Source organism: Hetaerina americana, unplaced genomic scaffold, assembly GCF_022747635.1.
Source record: "Hetaerina americana unplaced genomic scaffold, ioHetAmer1.1.p SCAF_8, whole genome shotgun sequence".
Classification (NCBI taxonomy): domain Eukaryota; kingdom Metazoa; phylum Arthropoda; class Insecta; order Odonata; family Calopterygidae; genus Hetaerina; species Hetaerina americana.
The window spans coordinates 72,136,167-72,149,172 of NW_027287427.1; the positions used below are offsets into that span (position 1 = coordinate 72,136,167).

At 38.5% G+C, this 13,006-nt stretch overlaps 1 long non-coding RNA gene across 1 annotated transcript in view; it reads right to left on the minus strand.

Moving 5' to 3' along the window:
- Positions 1-13,006, minus strand: part of LOC139697868 (uncharacterized) — a 163,595-nt gene that overhangs the window by 66,038 nt on the left and 84,551 nt on the right. The gene's annotated exons all lie outside the window — the stretch shown is intronic.

Below are 13,006 nucleotides of genomic sequence, written 5' to 3' on the forward strand. Positions count from 1 at the left end.
AAAGCTGAATAGAAAAGAATGAAATGTAATCTCTATGTTGACGCGCCATAAGTATTACATCTATCATATTAATCTCACCATTAATATTTATGTACGTACAACGAAAAGCGATCTAAAATAAAATTTTACTCAGGACACTATAAAGTACTTTTATAATTAGTTTCAATCTGATTGCGTTGAAATTCCCTCAGACATTTTAATTTCTTAAAATCAATATACCGATTTATGTTAATTTCATAACGTAAATAATAGCACATATTGTGATATTTCCAAATCTATTAGCAATGAAATATAAAAAAAACAACCGTGTATGGAACCCGTTTTATATACATTGAAGTCTACATTTCTCTGTCTATTTTTCCGCGCAGCCTAGACATCTTAGACCTTGGAACATCCGATCTGCAGACGTCCGGGTTGCGCTCGAAAATTTGACTTTTACACTCGATCAAAACAGTATGGGAATATAGTAAAATGTACATTTGCGTATTTCCCTTAGTTCATTTCACCTCCCGGATGGAAAAATTTCACCTCCATATGGAAAGCATCAAATTCAGTGGCAGGAATTTTTATTTTTTTTGTTTCACTCGCCTTTGCGTTCAACATAGGATCATGGGACTAAAACAAGAAGGAGACTAAAGAAATAATTTCTTTTTTTCTCTTCCATGTTTTTCACCTATCTCGCTCGAAAAATTGAATAAATTTTCTTCAAATCCATTCTCAACCCTTTTTTTCTCTGTTTTTTGTTTAGGGTAACCATGAGCACGGCATTATTCATTCATTTATCAAAACTGAATTCTTTTCTGAATACATTTCTAATTTGAATTTCATCCGTGCATTATGCTGTTAACAAAGTTTAACAAAGGTTTCGCCGACGTTCCAGTCGGCTTCTTCGGATGAAGCGAAAACCTTCTTCCAGTTATTTTATTCCGGCTAATATAGATTCGTACCCAGCGTGACCTTACCGTATTCTTTCCCAAAATGTGGACCATCATTGTTAATGCTTTTTTCGAATGGTAAATGACACACAATGTTCCTTGTTAATTTCAATAGCCTCCCGAATCATCCTAGGGGGAATATCAGGCCTCTACAGCTATGATTCTCGTGTTTTACAATCAGTTTCGTAAGACGATCTATCGCTAGGGTGGTCTGAGATCGCTGATAAACAATGACCCAATAAATAGGCGACGGGATACGTTGATCTATTGGATCTCATTGATTTTCTCGCAGGCAAAATTTCGGCGATCTTGATTCTAGACGGCTTTCTCAAGAATGTGTATATGAGGAATTGATAGCAATGGATATCTTTCAAGTTGAATTGAAGTATTATCCTTATGGTAGGTTTGATATTTGAGTATACTATTTAAATGACCCATAATCAGTTTTTCTTTTTATTTCTTTCCGTTTTCCCTTCAATTATTTTGTGGGGAGTTTCACTAGTTGATAAATAATATGTTTGCGAGTCCAATTTAAATCGAGTGAGGACGGAAATAGGAACCTAATGCCATTCATGAGACGGAGAGGGGGCGTGTCTCTCCCGCTATCCTCTCCCTCCTCCAAAATTCACCCTTCACGGTACAATTTCCTTTCGGTCCACACGGCGCACCACGCACAAAGGAATCACCCAAACTCGCGCCCGAAAAAAAAAAATAGTTCACCCTCAGACGCTCGAGTGAAACGGGCGATGGCAATTGAAAAATGAATTCACTGGGGGAACAAAAATGCAAGCGCTAATTCGAGGTCACCCGCGTGTGACGCAGGACTTGGCTCCCACAATCGAGACGGAATTGAAAAAAAAGAGCTTTATCCAGCCATTTCATTTTCATTCTCAATTTTCTAGCCGACGGCTTCCCGAAACCTCCCTTTCGAAATTGTAAATAGGTCACTCACTACTCCTGTCGACCTCCAGTGAGATGAACGATCGAAGGTGGAAACTCTTTTGATTCATTGGCTGAGGTGAACGCGAGATTGATAGACAAGAGTCGCCATTAAATTGAAGCCAAGAAATATGGCCGAGAGCGAAAGTGAATCTGTTTCACTACAAAAATGTCTCAAAACAAAAAACAAATATTTTCGTGAAATTTTGATTCATTCAAACCATTACAGTCTCTGGCTTTTTTCGGCGAAATTCCTTCGTGATAGAAGTAGACAAGCGCTGCTATTTCCAAGAAGTTGTTTATTTTACGCGACAATGGTTTCGTTGCAGCATCGTAACCATGGTTGGATATATAAACAACTTTTGTAGAATATCAGTGTTTATCTACCCTTATAATTCATATCATTTCTTTCGAATCTTGTACACAAAGCCTTTTTTAGCTTTGGAGGTGATTAAAAATTTAATCGGGCTGCGGTAACATTTTATAAACAATGCATGATGTGGACTGCGTCGAAAAATGGGAGTAAAATCAATTCATAAGGTCGGGAAACATTAAAGGTACGTATTTTCTGTATTTACCCACCGTCGTAATATTTAAAAATTTACCTTTGACAGAATTTTCCCTCTTAAATAGTTCAAATTCATTGTGATTTATGTCTCTTTTATGATGAAATATCCAAAACAATGATGGGATGTGATTCCGAAAGTATGTACGTAAACTAGGTCGGCGTAATTGCAATGTTTATAGCAACACAATTTCTATTTATTCTACGTATATGCAATGCTGCATATAGAATGTACAGAGCTGATTTCATCCTAGTCATACCGTGAGTAACATGACTTAACGTCTATTTAATTTAAAAATTGTCGGACACGGTTAATCTCCTTCCCTCGTTTCCCCTGGATGAAAAAACTCAGTAATTAACCGGGTAATCGGCAGGGGGTAATCTCAATAATCAGGTAGGGGGCCAGTTCCTTTCTATTTACCAGTTATGGTTTCCCAGAAGGATGTGGATATATTTTTGCGTTCTATTGTGGCGTCCAAATACTATATTGCTCTCGTTAGTGCTTCTACGTCATCTATATATATATATATATATATATATATATATATATAAATATATATATATATATATATATATATATATACATATACATATATCTAACCCAACAGCGTAACGGCGTGTGAAATTCACACATCAGGGAAGGGGGGCTAGATCCCTGTGCCGGCTATGGTTTCCCAGGAAGACCTGGTACTCGAAAAATCAGAAAGATTGACTGGGAAGACCTGGTACTCGAAAAATCAGAAAGATTGACTGGAGCTGAGGGTGCCTAGAGAGGCTTGCCCGGGAATCGAACCAGTCCCTCCAGTTAGAAGTCCAACGGTCTACCTCTGGACTACCGTGAACCACCTTTCCCACTTAATATCGTTGAAGATTTTTGGCATGTTAAATACATGTATTTTAAAACCGTTTTTGCTTGAATGAAGATTTCAAGTGATCCGGCATCCTTGATTGAAATTAACGAAACATTTCTAAAGGATATATCAACATCAGAATCCTCAAATTCCAGCATGAAGGGAATCCAGTTTCGCCTAGCTTATTATAAATAGTTGAACGAACGAATAGAACAGAGAAATACCCAAATAAAAATCATGTGTCTAACAGCTCAGTGGTAGTGATTATATCCTGGAGGAGAAGGTAGAAATTTCATCTCTGTATTCGGGGAGAAGTTCTAAATTTACGATCGTTATAGAACAGGAATGCCGTCAAAATTAGTGGCTCAAAAATTTAATTAAACAGAAAGTTCGGACCAGTGGCTCCTCTGCCTTAATGTAATACAGGCACTAATCACCTCCCGGGTGAGAGGTACAGGGCACGCCTACTTGAAATCCCCTGTTGATACAAAAACGATTCCCGAGATCCCGTAGGGGGCGATCAAAATAAACCCCGCCTCAGGGACGAGCTGCGTGGAAGGGTTTGGACTCAGATGATTTCGAACGTAATTACTTACTTCTACGGAAAATTAGTATTTAAAGTGTGTTGGAGGGGGTGATCCGAGGGTCATCGGATAACGGGAAGATGCAATATTTGAACGGGTTGGTGCGGTGACCAGTGTGCTGGCTTCCCACCCCTAAGAGCATGGGTTCGAATCCCGACAGTGACGAAATTTTCAGAGATATCTCAATCCCAAGTTGAGGAATTGAGTATAGAGCACTTCGAATTGAGTATGCCGTCAGTCCAATGGGACGTTATTGTGTGACCCCTTGGTGTCTTTCGTTCATGCAGAATCCATGTCATAATTTCATGGTATTTTAAGAGGTACATATACTGTCTTTAGAGCCCAATAATAAGTACTAAAGACAGGAATAAGGATATCTTAATGTGGAAAGGTAAAACAACTAAGTAAGTTGTACAGCATTTTTTGATCTCATCACGTGTCATCGTCACGTGTCAACGTCATCAACACACATCTGAAGATGGCGTACAAACGTAGAAACGCGTGTCATGCTGATGAATAGAAATGTTGTGAAATTTAACTCTGCTGCAATTTCACTTCCTTTTTTGAGTCAACCCAATAACTCCCAAACTGTAAAATTTCGAAAAAAAATGAGATATCTTAATATAAAAGCAAGTTTCGGTATTAAAATACTTTCATCGAAACATTTTATTTTCCTCTCCCACTGTAAAAAACATTCCACCGAGAACTATTCCCAGACAGATGAAAAATATCGAGAAAAGGAGTTATACGAGTATGAGACCTTTTCAATACAGACCGGAGTAGTTTGAAAAATCGAACGTCTCTCACAATAGCGTACGCCGATAATCGGCTGTCAGCTGTAAAAAGAGAGAAGAGAGAGCTGATTTCTGATGGAAAAGGCAATGCAACGCTGATTTTTTTACTATCATTGGTAGAATCCATGTTGAAGATGGATTGACTGGTTTCCGATGGTCACAGAATGAGCATCGCCCCCATTCCTCACCTCGGTCTAAAAAGGCACAACCTGACACCGCAAACTACATTAAAACGCTCTTCAATCCCGCATGTTTTTTATATCTCCCTTCATTCCGTCCAACATGCCTATCCTATCTCTACCCCTTACCCGTTTTCCTATCCTTCTCCCTTCTTGCGCAGTCTTCAACATCCCGTCGCCAATCAAAATTCTCTGCGTCCACCTTTCCACCCGCTCATTTTGATTTTTACCAACATTCCCCTCCCCTCCACATTTGCCTTGTCTAACTCTTCCTCGCTTGTTAACCTTCCTATTCATGTTACCTATTTCCATCCTTCTCCACGCAAACATCTCAAAAACTTCCTATCTCCGCCTATCGACTTGCTCCAATTATCATGTATCCGCACCGAACAACCCCCCCCCCCCGTAAGAAAATTGTCCACTAGCATCCTATGTTTAAACAGGAATATAAATGCGCACTTAAAAGAAAAAAAGGAAATTAAATTATATTCTCAGACAAGTTTACTTTATTCGGGTGAGAAAGACTGTCGAAGTGATAAGAAAGAATAAATCATGGAAAGGGGAGTTCAGTGCAGGTCTTGCCGGGAAATAAACATTAGGTAAGTTTTAAAAGATTGATAGTTCGCATCCAACTGCGTATTAAGGTTAAAACACACGATTGGAGTCGCTTAAATTTGTTTTATTTGCATGTTCAACATGTCTCTCACAAGTTTTAACTTATAGTCTAAAACTATAAATTTAATATTTACGAATCAAGTTCCCACATTTCGCGTTAGGAATATACGTTTACGGAAATGACTGATAATCAATGTGTTATCACAACGCCCGTCATTCGCGCATGTGAAGGAGGGTAGGGAGAATTTGTGCTCGCGGATATATATACGAATTAGCGGCGCTGATTTGAGGCTGCTATTCAGTGAGAAGAGAGGTGGGCTACCAACCGAAGTGACCCGGGTTCGATTTCAGGTGACGCCTCAAGGAACCCTCAGCCTTATCCAAACTGCGTGATTTTCTTGAGTGTGAGGCCCTTCTGGAAATCCACAGGCGGAAACAGAGAAAGGAACAAGTTCCCCTTTATAATTATATTTCTAAAGTAGGAATTTCACACGCCGTATTAAGTAAATTCAATCCTCACCTACCCAACCAAACTTCCGAGATGATCACAGTGATCTTCATCGTAATTTCGTGCATGCACAAAGGGGTTTCTATTGCGGAAAGGTGAAGGTAGACTATGAAGTAAATTACAGGAGAGGAAGAGGGGAAAATTTTGAGCAAAGATTTATGAAATACTTAAATTATAAGAAGTTATACTTAATACTTAAGTATTAAGTATAACTTCTAAGTTATATACTATACCTAAACTTAGTTATAAACTATAACTAAGAAGTAGTACTTAATAAATACTTAATTAAAAGAGAAGAGCGTAGGGTGATGAAAAAATCCCTTGAGCTATTGAAATTTTCCGTGAAGATTCACTGGAATCAAAGCATTATTCACTGGCATCCAACTAAGCCCGTAATTATGCATGCCGCCTCGTAATCAAAATGTCAATGCGAAGATTGGTTGGCGAAGCCCTCGTCTCTAATTCTCTTTCTAAAGCTAACTCCCTTGCCAGGCCCGATAGAGATGCCTTTCCGTCCAATATACCATCTTCGCTCGGCTTACGAATTTGATCCAAAGACCTTTCCTTCTACATTTCCCTCTATTATTTTCGTTGCAAATACATCCAATCAAGGCGTGCTCAATCCATCTGGTTCATCCCTTATCATGGATCATAATTATCTCTTTTTTTATATTATTTTGATTAATCACTAGTTTATCATTTTATCTGTCCACTATATAGTATCCTTAGAATCCACCTCCAGCACCAAATTTCGAAAGCTTCTATTCTTTCATTATGATTAAATGAGGAATCAAGTCAATTTTCAGACCTAATTTCATATTCTGACCATGATTTCAACACTGTGTCATTATCGAGGAGAATGGCGTGCCGTGTATTAAATTGAGTGTGAAAATGGAGTTCATTGGTCTTTTTATTATAGTTGGAATAAAATAATATCTTCACAAAGTGACGCACGAGGTACTATCCCAGTTTCCATTCTCCTCCAATCCGCTTTTCAAATGGTCCATCTATCTGATATATAGAGTACCGCAATCCACATGAATTCTTCCGCGAATTGTTTACTAATTTCCAGTATTATCTTCTTTGAATGCACATCGTATTCGTGTTCAAAAGCTAGTTTGATCTAATCTCCTCGTTTTATCTGTCGAACTCATTCCAATCCATGTCAATTTCAAAGCAGAATATTGCGGCAGCGGATTGGAAGACATAATAGGGAAATAATGAAACCAGGAATTGATTGATAAATGTTATCCGCAAACAATACGCTAGGTCAATCATTTGAGAAAACTGTATAGTTTCATAAAAACATTTAATATACGTTAGCTGATAAATTGGCTGCAATAGTACATCACGGTTACATGAATGATGACTGCAATTTCTATGCTCGGAAATATTTTCATATTTTTAACGGCAATATTTTAATATTTTTAACGGAAATATTTCAATATTTTTTTGGCAAAAACTCTCAGATGATACATACGGGATGTCAGTTCCTGTATTATCAACGACCAAAACAAGTGCGTCTGTATAAAACACTAACGTTTATAATCCTCGAAAACGGATCATCAAAGAAATGGAGAATTTCACAGCAAGGATAAACAAATTTTTAAAATTTTGACTACCTTCTCGGTAAATAATTAATAAATAACACATACCTAACTGCTCTTTATTTATTAAAAAAACTCACTTCTTGTGTAGCTTAAAAAATCCATTCTTTTTGGGAGAACACTATTACGAAAAGTTTACCATAATTTAAACATTAAAATTACGCACGCCAGCCGTGCTCAGTTATAAAAACTTTGTTACTAATTTTTGTAACAACGATATTATTAGCTTTTATTCATCATATACGTACAATAACACAAAGCAATTAAAATACATTTACAATCTTCATCACATACAATATCATGCTGGTCCTGCTAAGCCTGGCCAGCTAGTTCTGACTTGACAGCATGTACCACAAAAACAACAAATATAGCTATAAAATGTTGCAATTATTATGCACTGATTCCAAAACGTTTTTAACCAATTTTTGTCGTTGAAAAGTGGAAACTTTCATGAGTCATGTGACCAAAATCAAGCGGAGAATTAATTACCGAATTTTCATAATTAAACAAGTTAGAAATACTGTCAATTAATAGTAAAACATGATTGCATGAACATTATTTAATTTAATATCTGTCAGCTGGATAGTTACTGAATGCCATCATATCTCAAGCCACTATTAACTTCATGAATAACACGTTTGCCAGACCCTCTCGTTAAGTTTGGGCGCCTTGAGAGGAGGAGGAGGCGTGGAGACTTTTGAGTACGATGCGTATCTATTAAAGGCCACGTAACACAATTTTACTCCCCCCTTAAGGAAGAAGGAAATTACCAATTATTTCCCGTCGATTTCCGTTTGATGATTTAATGAATTTTTACGCCTCCGACCAGCGCGAGTTTACCCCCACAAAGTTCTTCGTCCCAGAGAGCTTTTATATATTCCTTAATGTTCGAGCGTCTAACCTGTTATCGCCGCCACCCTCGCCTTAATATGTGTTTGTGTGGCGTGGCAAAATATTACGTAATTATAGGAACGTAGGAACGACGGAGAGGAACAACAAGGAATCTGAGGGCTACTCCTTATGATGGGTATTTTTTTTAAGGAGTTACACAAATTCAGCGCCGAATAGAATTGTTATTTGATGGCCACAGTGAAAGCAAAGCCACATGACCGCATTCAATCACCATGCAACTCGAAGTGAAAGAGCCAGTTCAAAAAAAGTCCAATGTGGACAGAAAATAAAGCGAAAACAGGAAGCTACATTCTCCAATATTGATATTCTGGTCAACCATGGGACCATCACCGGCGAGGGAGAATATTTTTTTTTTACATTAAAATTTAAAAACGTTAATTTTTATCTTTTTCTCGACATCTTTTTTTTCTCTTTCACAAGATGGTCACTGGTTTGCCCGAAACATCAATACTGGAGAGTTTTTTCCTCCATTTACCTACCTCGGCTAGCTTTGTTTCCGCGGTTGACAAATGTACGCACATATGATACCTTTGAAAACTTTTGTATAACCCACAACACCCGATTCATCGTTGAACAAAGTCAGCCCATGAGTTAACAACCAAAAGAGATACGTAAATTATTTGTTTATTCAGCCATGGAGGGTATAAAGAAATGTAAGGAATATAATTCCCTCCGCGAAGAATTGCGAAAAATCATTTCATCATTTCAAAGATCCGAGGAATTAAATACTATTACAACTGAATTGCTGGAGGCATGAAACTTACACAATTCGATGCGGGATGACGTCCACTTTCATAATCCTTAGTATATTTTTCGCTATATCTTGATGGTGAAGAGTTTGAACGAATAGACTTAATACATTAAAATCTATGCAAAAATTTTCAACCTGCTCCCGAGTTTTTAGACTTGAGATAGACAAAGGCAAACGTATAGAAAATGGCATTCCTGAAACACGCCATTTATTTATTTGGAATACTATATTTGTTGATATTGCTGCCATGGATACATAACAGGGATAAATTATAACTTAGTAAAAAATGTTTTATTAACGGAGAAAGCGCAATATATGTAAAAAAAGAAAGATTTTTCCAATAAAACAATACGGCAAAGTACAGCTACAGCATACACCCAGTAGGAGTAACAGGTGTGGCAATCTAAAGTTTTATTAATTACATATTTTTTTTTGTTTTCTCCGGCGTAACCTAGTGACATTTGTATAACATATTGAAACGAAATAAAATTAATGACTTTGTAATTCCACACACTGTTTGTGTGGAATTACAAAGTCAATAATTTAATTTGATTTCATTTTTTTATGAACGACATATTTCTTGAGATGCGTGTTTAATTCAAAACGGGTGCTGAAAGTAAAATAGAAAGGCAAAGCAAGGAAAGAGGAAGTACACAGAAGGGCAATTTCGAAGGGAACTGATATCCGTCGACTAAAATCCCTACCACGAAAACAAATACAATTTTGATTCACTTCTTTCATTAATTCCAAATGCAACCAGTAGAAATTACCGTCCGTACTATAATATGAGCATTAACAACAAAAAATAACTAAAATCCTTGTTTGCGAAAGAGAGACTCTGAAGGTAGATAATAAGATTTGAGAAAAGAAACTAGAGCTAGAGAAATGGAAGGAGAAACTAAAAACTAGAGATATGGAAGAAATTCGACCGGCATCAAGCGAAGAATAGCCCTAATTAAGAAGGCGTTCATAACGAAGAGGTAAATACTCTGGCCAAAGAACCTGAAGGTTGAAAACATGCGAAGAAGCTCGCCAAAACGTTCGTCTGAAGCATGGAACTCAACGGATCAGAAACGTGGAACGTTGGAAGAGTGAACCAACAAAGAATACATTTAGATGCCTTAAAAACATGGTGCTGAATAGGAGAAAAGTGAATATTATTGAATGAACAAAGCGAAGAACGAGGAGCAGAAGAGGAAAGAACCATAAACGAGAAATCTATGGGCAAGATGAACGAGAGAGAATGCGCACGCTTTGAGGCATAAGTGGATTACTTAGAAATATGATGTAAGAAAGAAATGAAGCAATGACCCCGCAATGGAAGACCAAGATACAAGTGCATAAGAAAATTTAGAAGAAAGTGAAATATAAAAGCAATTGAGAGGTATGGGAATTACATACTAAACAGATAAGAATGGAAGGCTGCAATAAACAAATCTTAAGACTACAGATGTTATGATACCAATGCTCTAAAACTCATAATTAGTCCAAACATTCACGAGTTTCCTGGAAACGACCTGACCGACTTAGGGACTGCAAAAATTGCGAAGAACCAGACGATGTCCCTCTGCGGCATTTGACTCCAATAGATTCCGGTGAGCATCTTTTTTCACGACAACTTCGACGCCGTGTTTACTAAGGGTTTAAATTAGACGGTTCGGATTGTCATAGAGATATCTTTCCCAAACCGTCCCGGAGATTCGCTGAAGCACAGGCGGAGCGGCAAACGAAAAATACATTTTACGTACGAGGCACAAGAAAATGCCTGACGAGATAGATGAAGAGAGGTATTTATTTGGGCGAAATTAAGACCAAATGGTCCCTTCTTCCATTTAACCCAAAAAACAGAGATAGAGAGAGATAGTGAAAGAGGGAAGGAAGACCAGAAGGGGGAGCAGGGGGGGGAAAGGTTACCGAGAGGCGAAGGGGGAAGGGAGAAAGGGGGAAGGGAGAAAGGGGGATGAGAGAGGTCTCCTCACCGAGACCCCGCTCTCAAAGAGTGAATAATTTATAATGACGAGGTTATGGCCACAGTGGACCTCCCAGGCCACAAGAGGAGAGGGAGGGCAATCTGATCTGCTGGCCATCCGGAATGGGAGCTGAGAAAGGAGGAATAAAAAAAAATAAATAATAATTCATAAAAGCCGTCCACGATGATGCACCCCTCGTCCTATACGCCGTGTGGAAGCGACGGGCACTTGTGGCCGGGATGGGGGGGGGGGAGGGCGGAGGCAGTGACTGCGGAACCGGTGAGCGTGCAGGAAGGAAATGAGAGATGTAATCCGGGAATTCAAAAAAGAAAAAAGAAAGGACGGTGGAACTCAAAATTGGACTTTTAAAACAACAGAAGGTACTGTTTTACACACCGCGGGGGGAGGGAGGGGGTGGAATTGGGGAGGAGATTTTGCATCGATTTCTCCCCACAACAATGATGGCGTGGAGAGAAATACGAGTCACAAGGCAAGGCTGAACGCAATTAAAATATATTTTTATTAGTAGTTTGTTGGAATAGGGAATATTTTGTTGCACCCTGAGACCACTGTGCTCATAATCACTAGCTAAGTATCACCATGCGGAAAAAAAATGAAAATCTTTTTCTTTATTGCTTCGTAGGCGGCTTCATTGGTCGGAAGTCTCTGGGATTCATGTAGCCCCCTCGTTTGCCATAAGTTTTCCCAAGCAAAGAAGCTCCCGAGTTTATGCAAAACCCAAATCTGGAACGGGAATCGAACCTAGAATCTCTGGGTTAGTAGACAGACGGATTGGCCAACAAATATCCCGATCGTCATGCAAAAGTAAAGAAAGTCCTTTCCTTAAGGGATGTGGGTTTAAAGGGAAATTATTTTTAATATTTAGCGCAGTCTTAACGGGTTAGGGTAAGTTTCTGATGGACTCGGGTACTATCTATGTACCACTGTAATCCCAAACCCTGCAACATGGCACAAAATATCCTTTAACCCTACACTACATGTTACAAAAACTCACTCTACACCTCCGCATAGTTTCTAACTCCCTTAATAAAATCAAAAATACCTATTCTTACCCTCCCTCAGCCTCATCTTCCCAACATTCTCCACTCAATTACCATTTCCAGCATTCGACTGCTTCCACTCAGTATCTTCCATATCCACTTGTTCCGCCTTCTTCGAATTTCTCTTACACAAGACGTCTCTCTTCCCACAAACACAGCTAATAATTTTTCGCTAGTATTCCTTTACGCCTCCGTTTTGATTTTTCCGTTCTTCTCAACACCCACATCTCAAAACTCTTTCCTCAATGAACAAGTTTCCGATACCCAAAAAGCTACTGTTTTAAACCAAAATATTCAAAATTTTAATTCCTTTCGGCCAGAGTCACCTTCACCTTTCTTTTCACAGCAGTCTCCTACTTCATACGGGTTCCACCTCAATTCGATTCGCGGCTTTCCAATATCTTGCTGGATCACGGCACATTCTTTTAAAATTCGAACCCATTCCCCCATTCAATCGCGGTCGCCGCTCTGACTTATTTCGTAGTTTAGCAATCATTTTGTAAGTTCTTGATCCAATACCTCAGGTTCGAGAATCTCCTCGAATATAATTGCCGTTTAGTAATACTAGTTTGGATCCAAAAATATTGAAAAATAAATCAGCTGCGGCTATCAGTGGCAAGAGATCCACCAATAGCGGAAAAATTTCACAGATCTACACTGAAAAACTATAGACATATAGATTAAATAGTGTTTACAGGGATTTAGAAAGGTCAGCAAAATGGGTTCTCGCTCCCT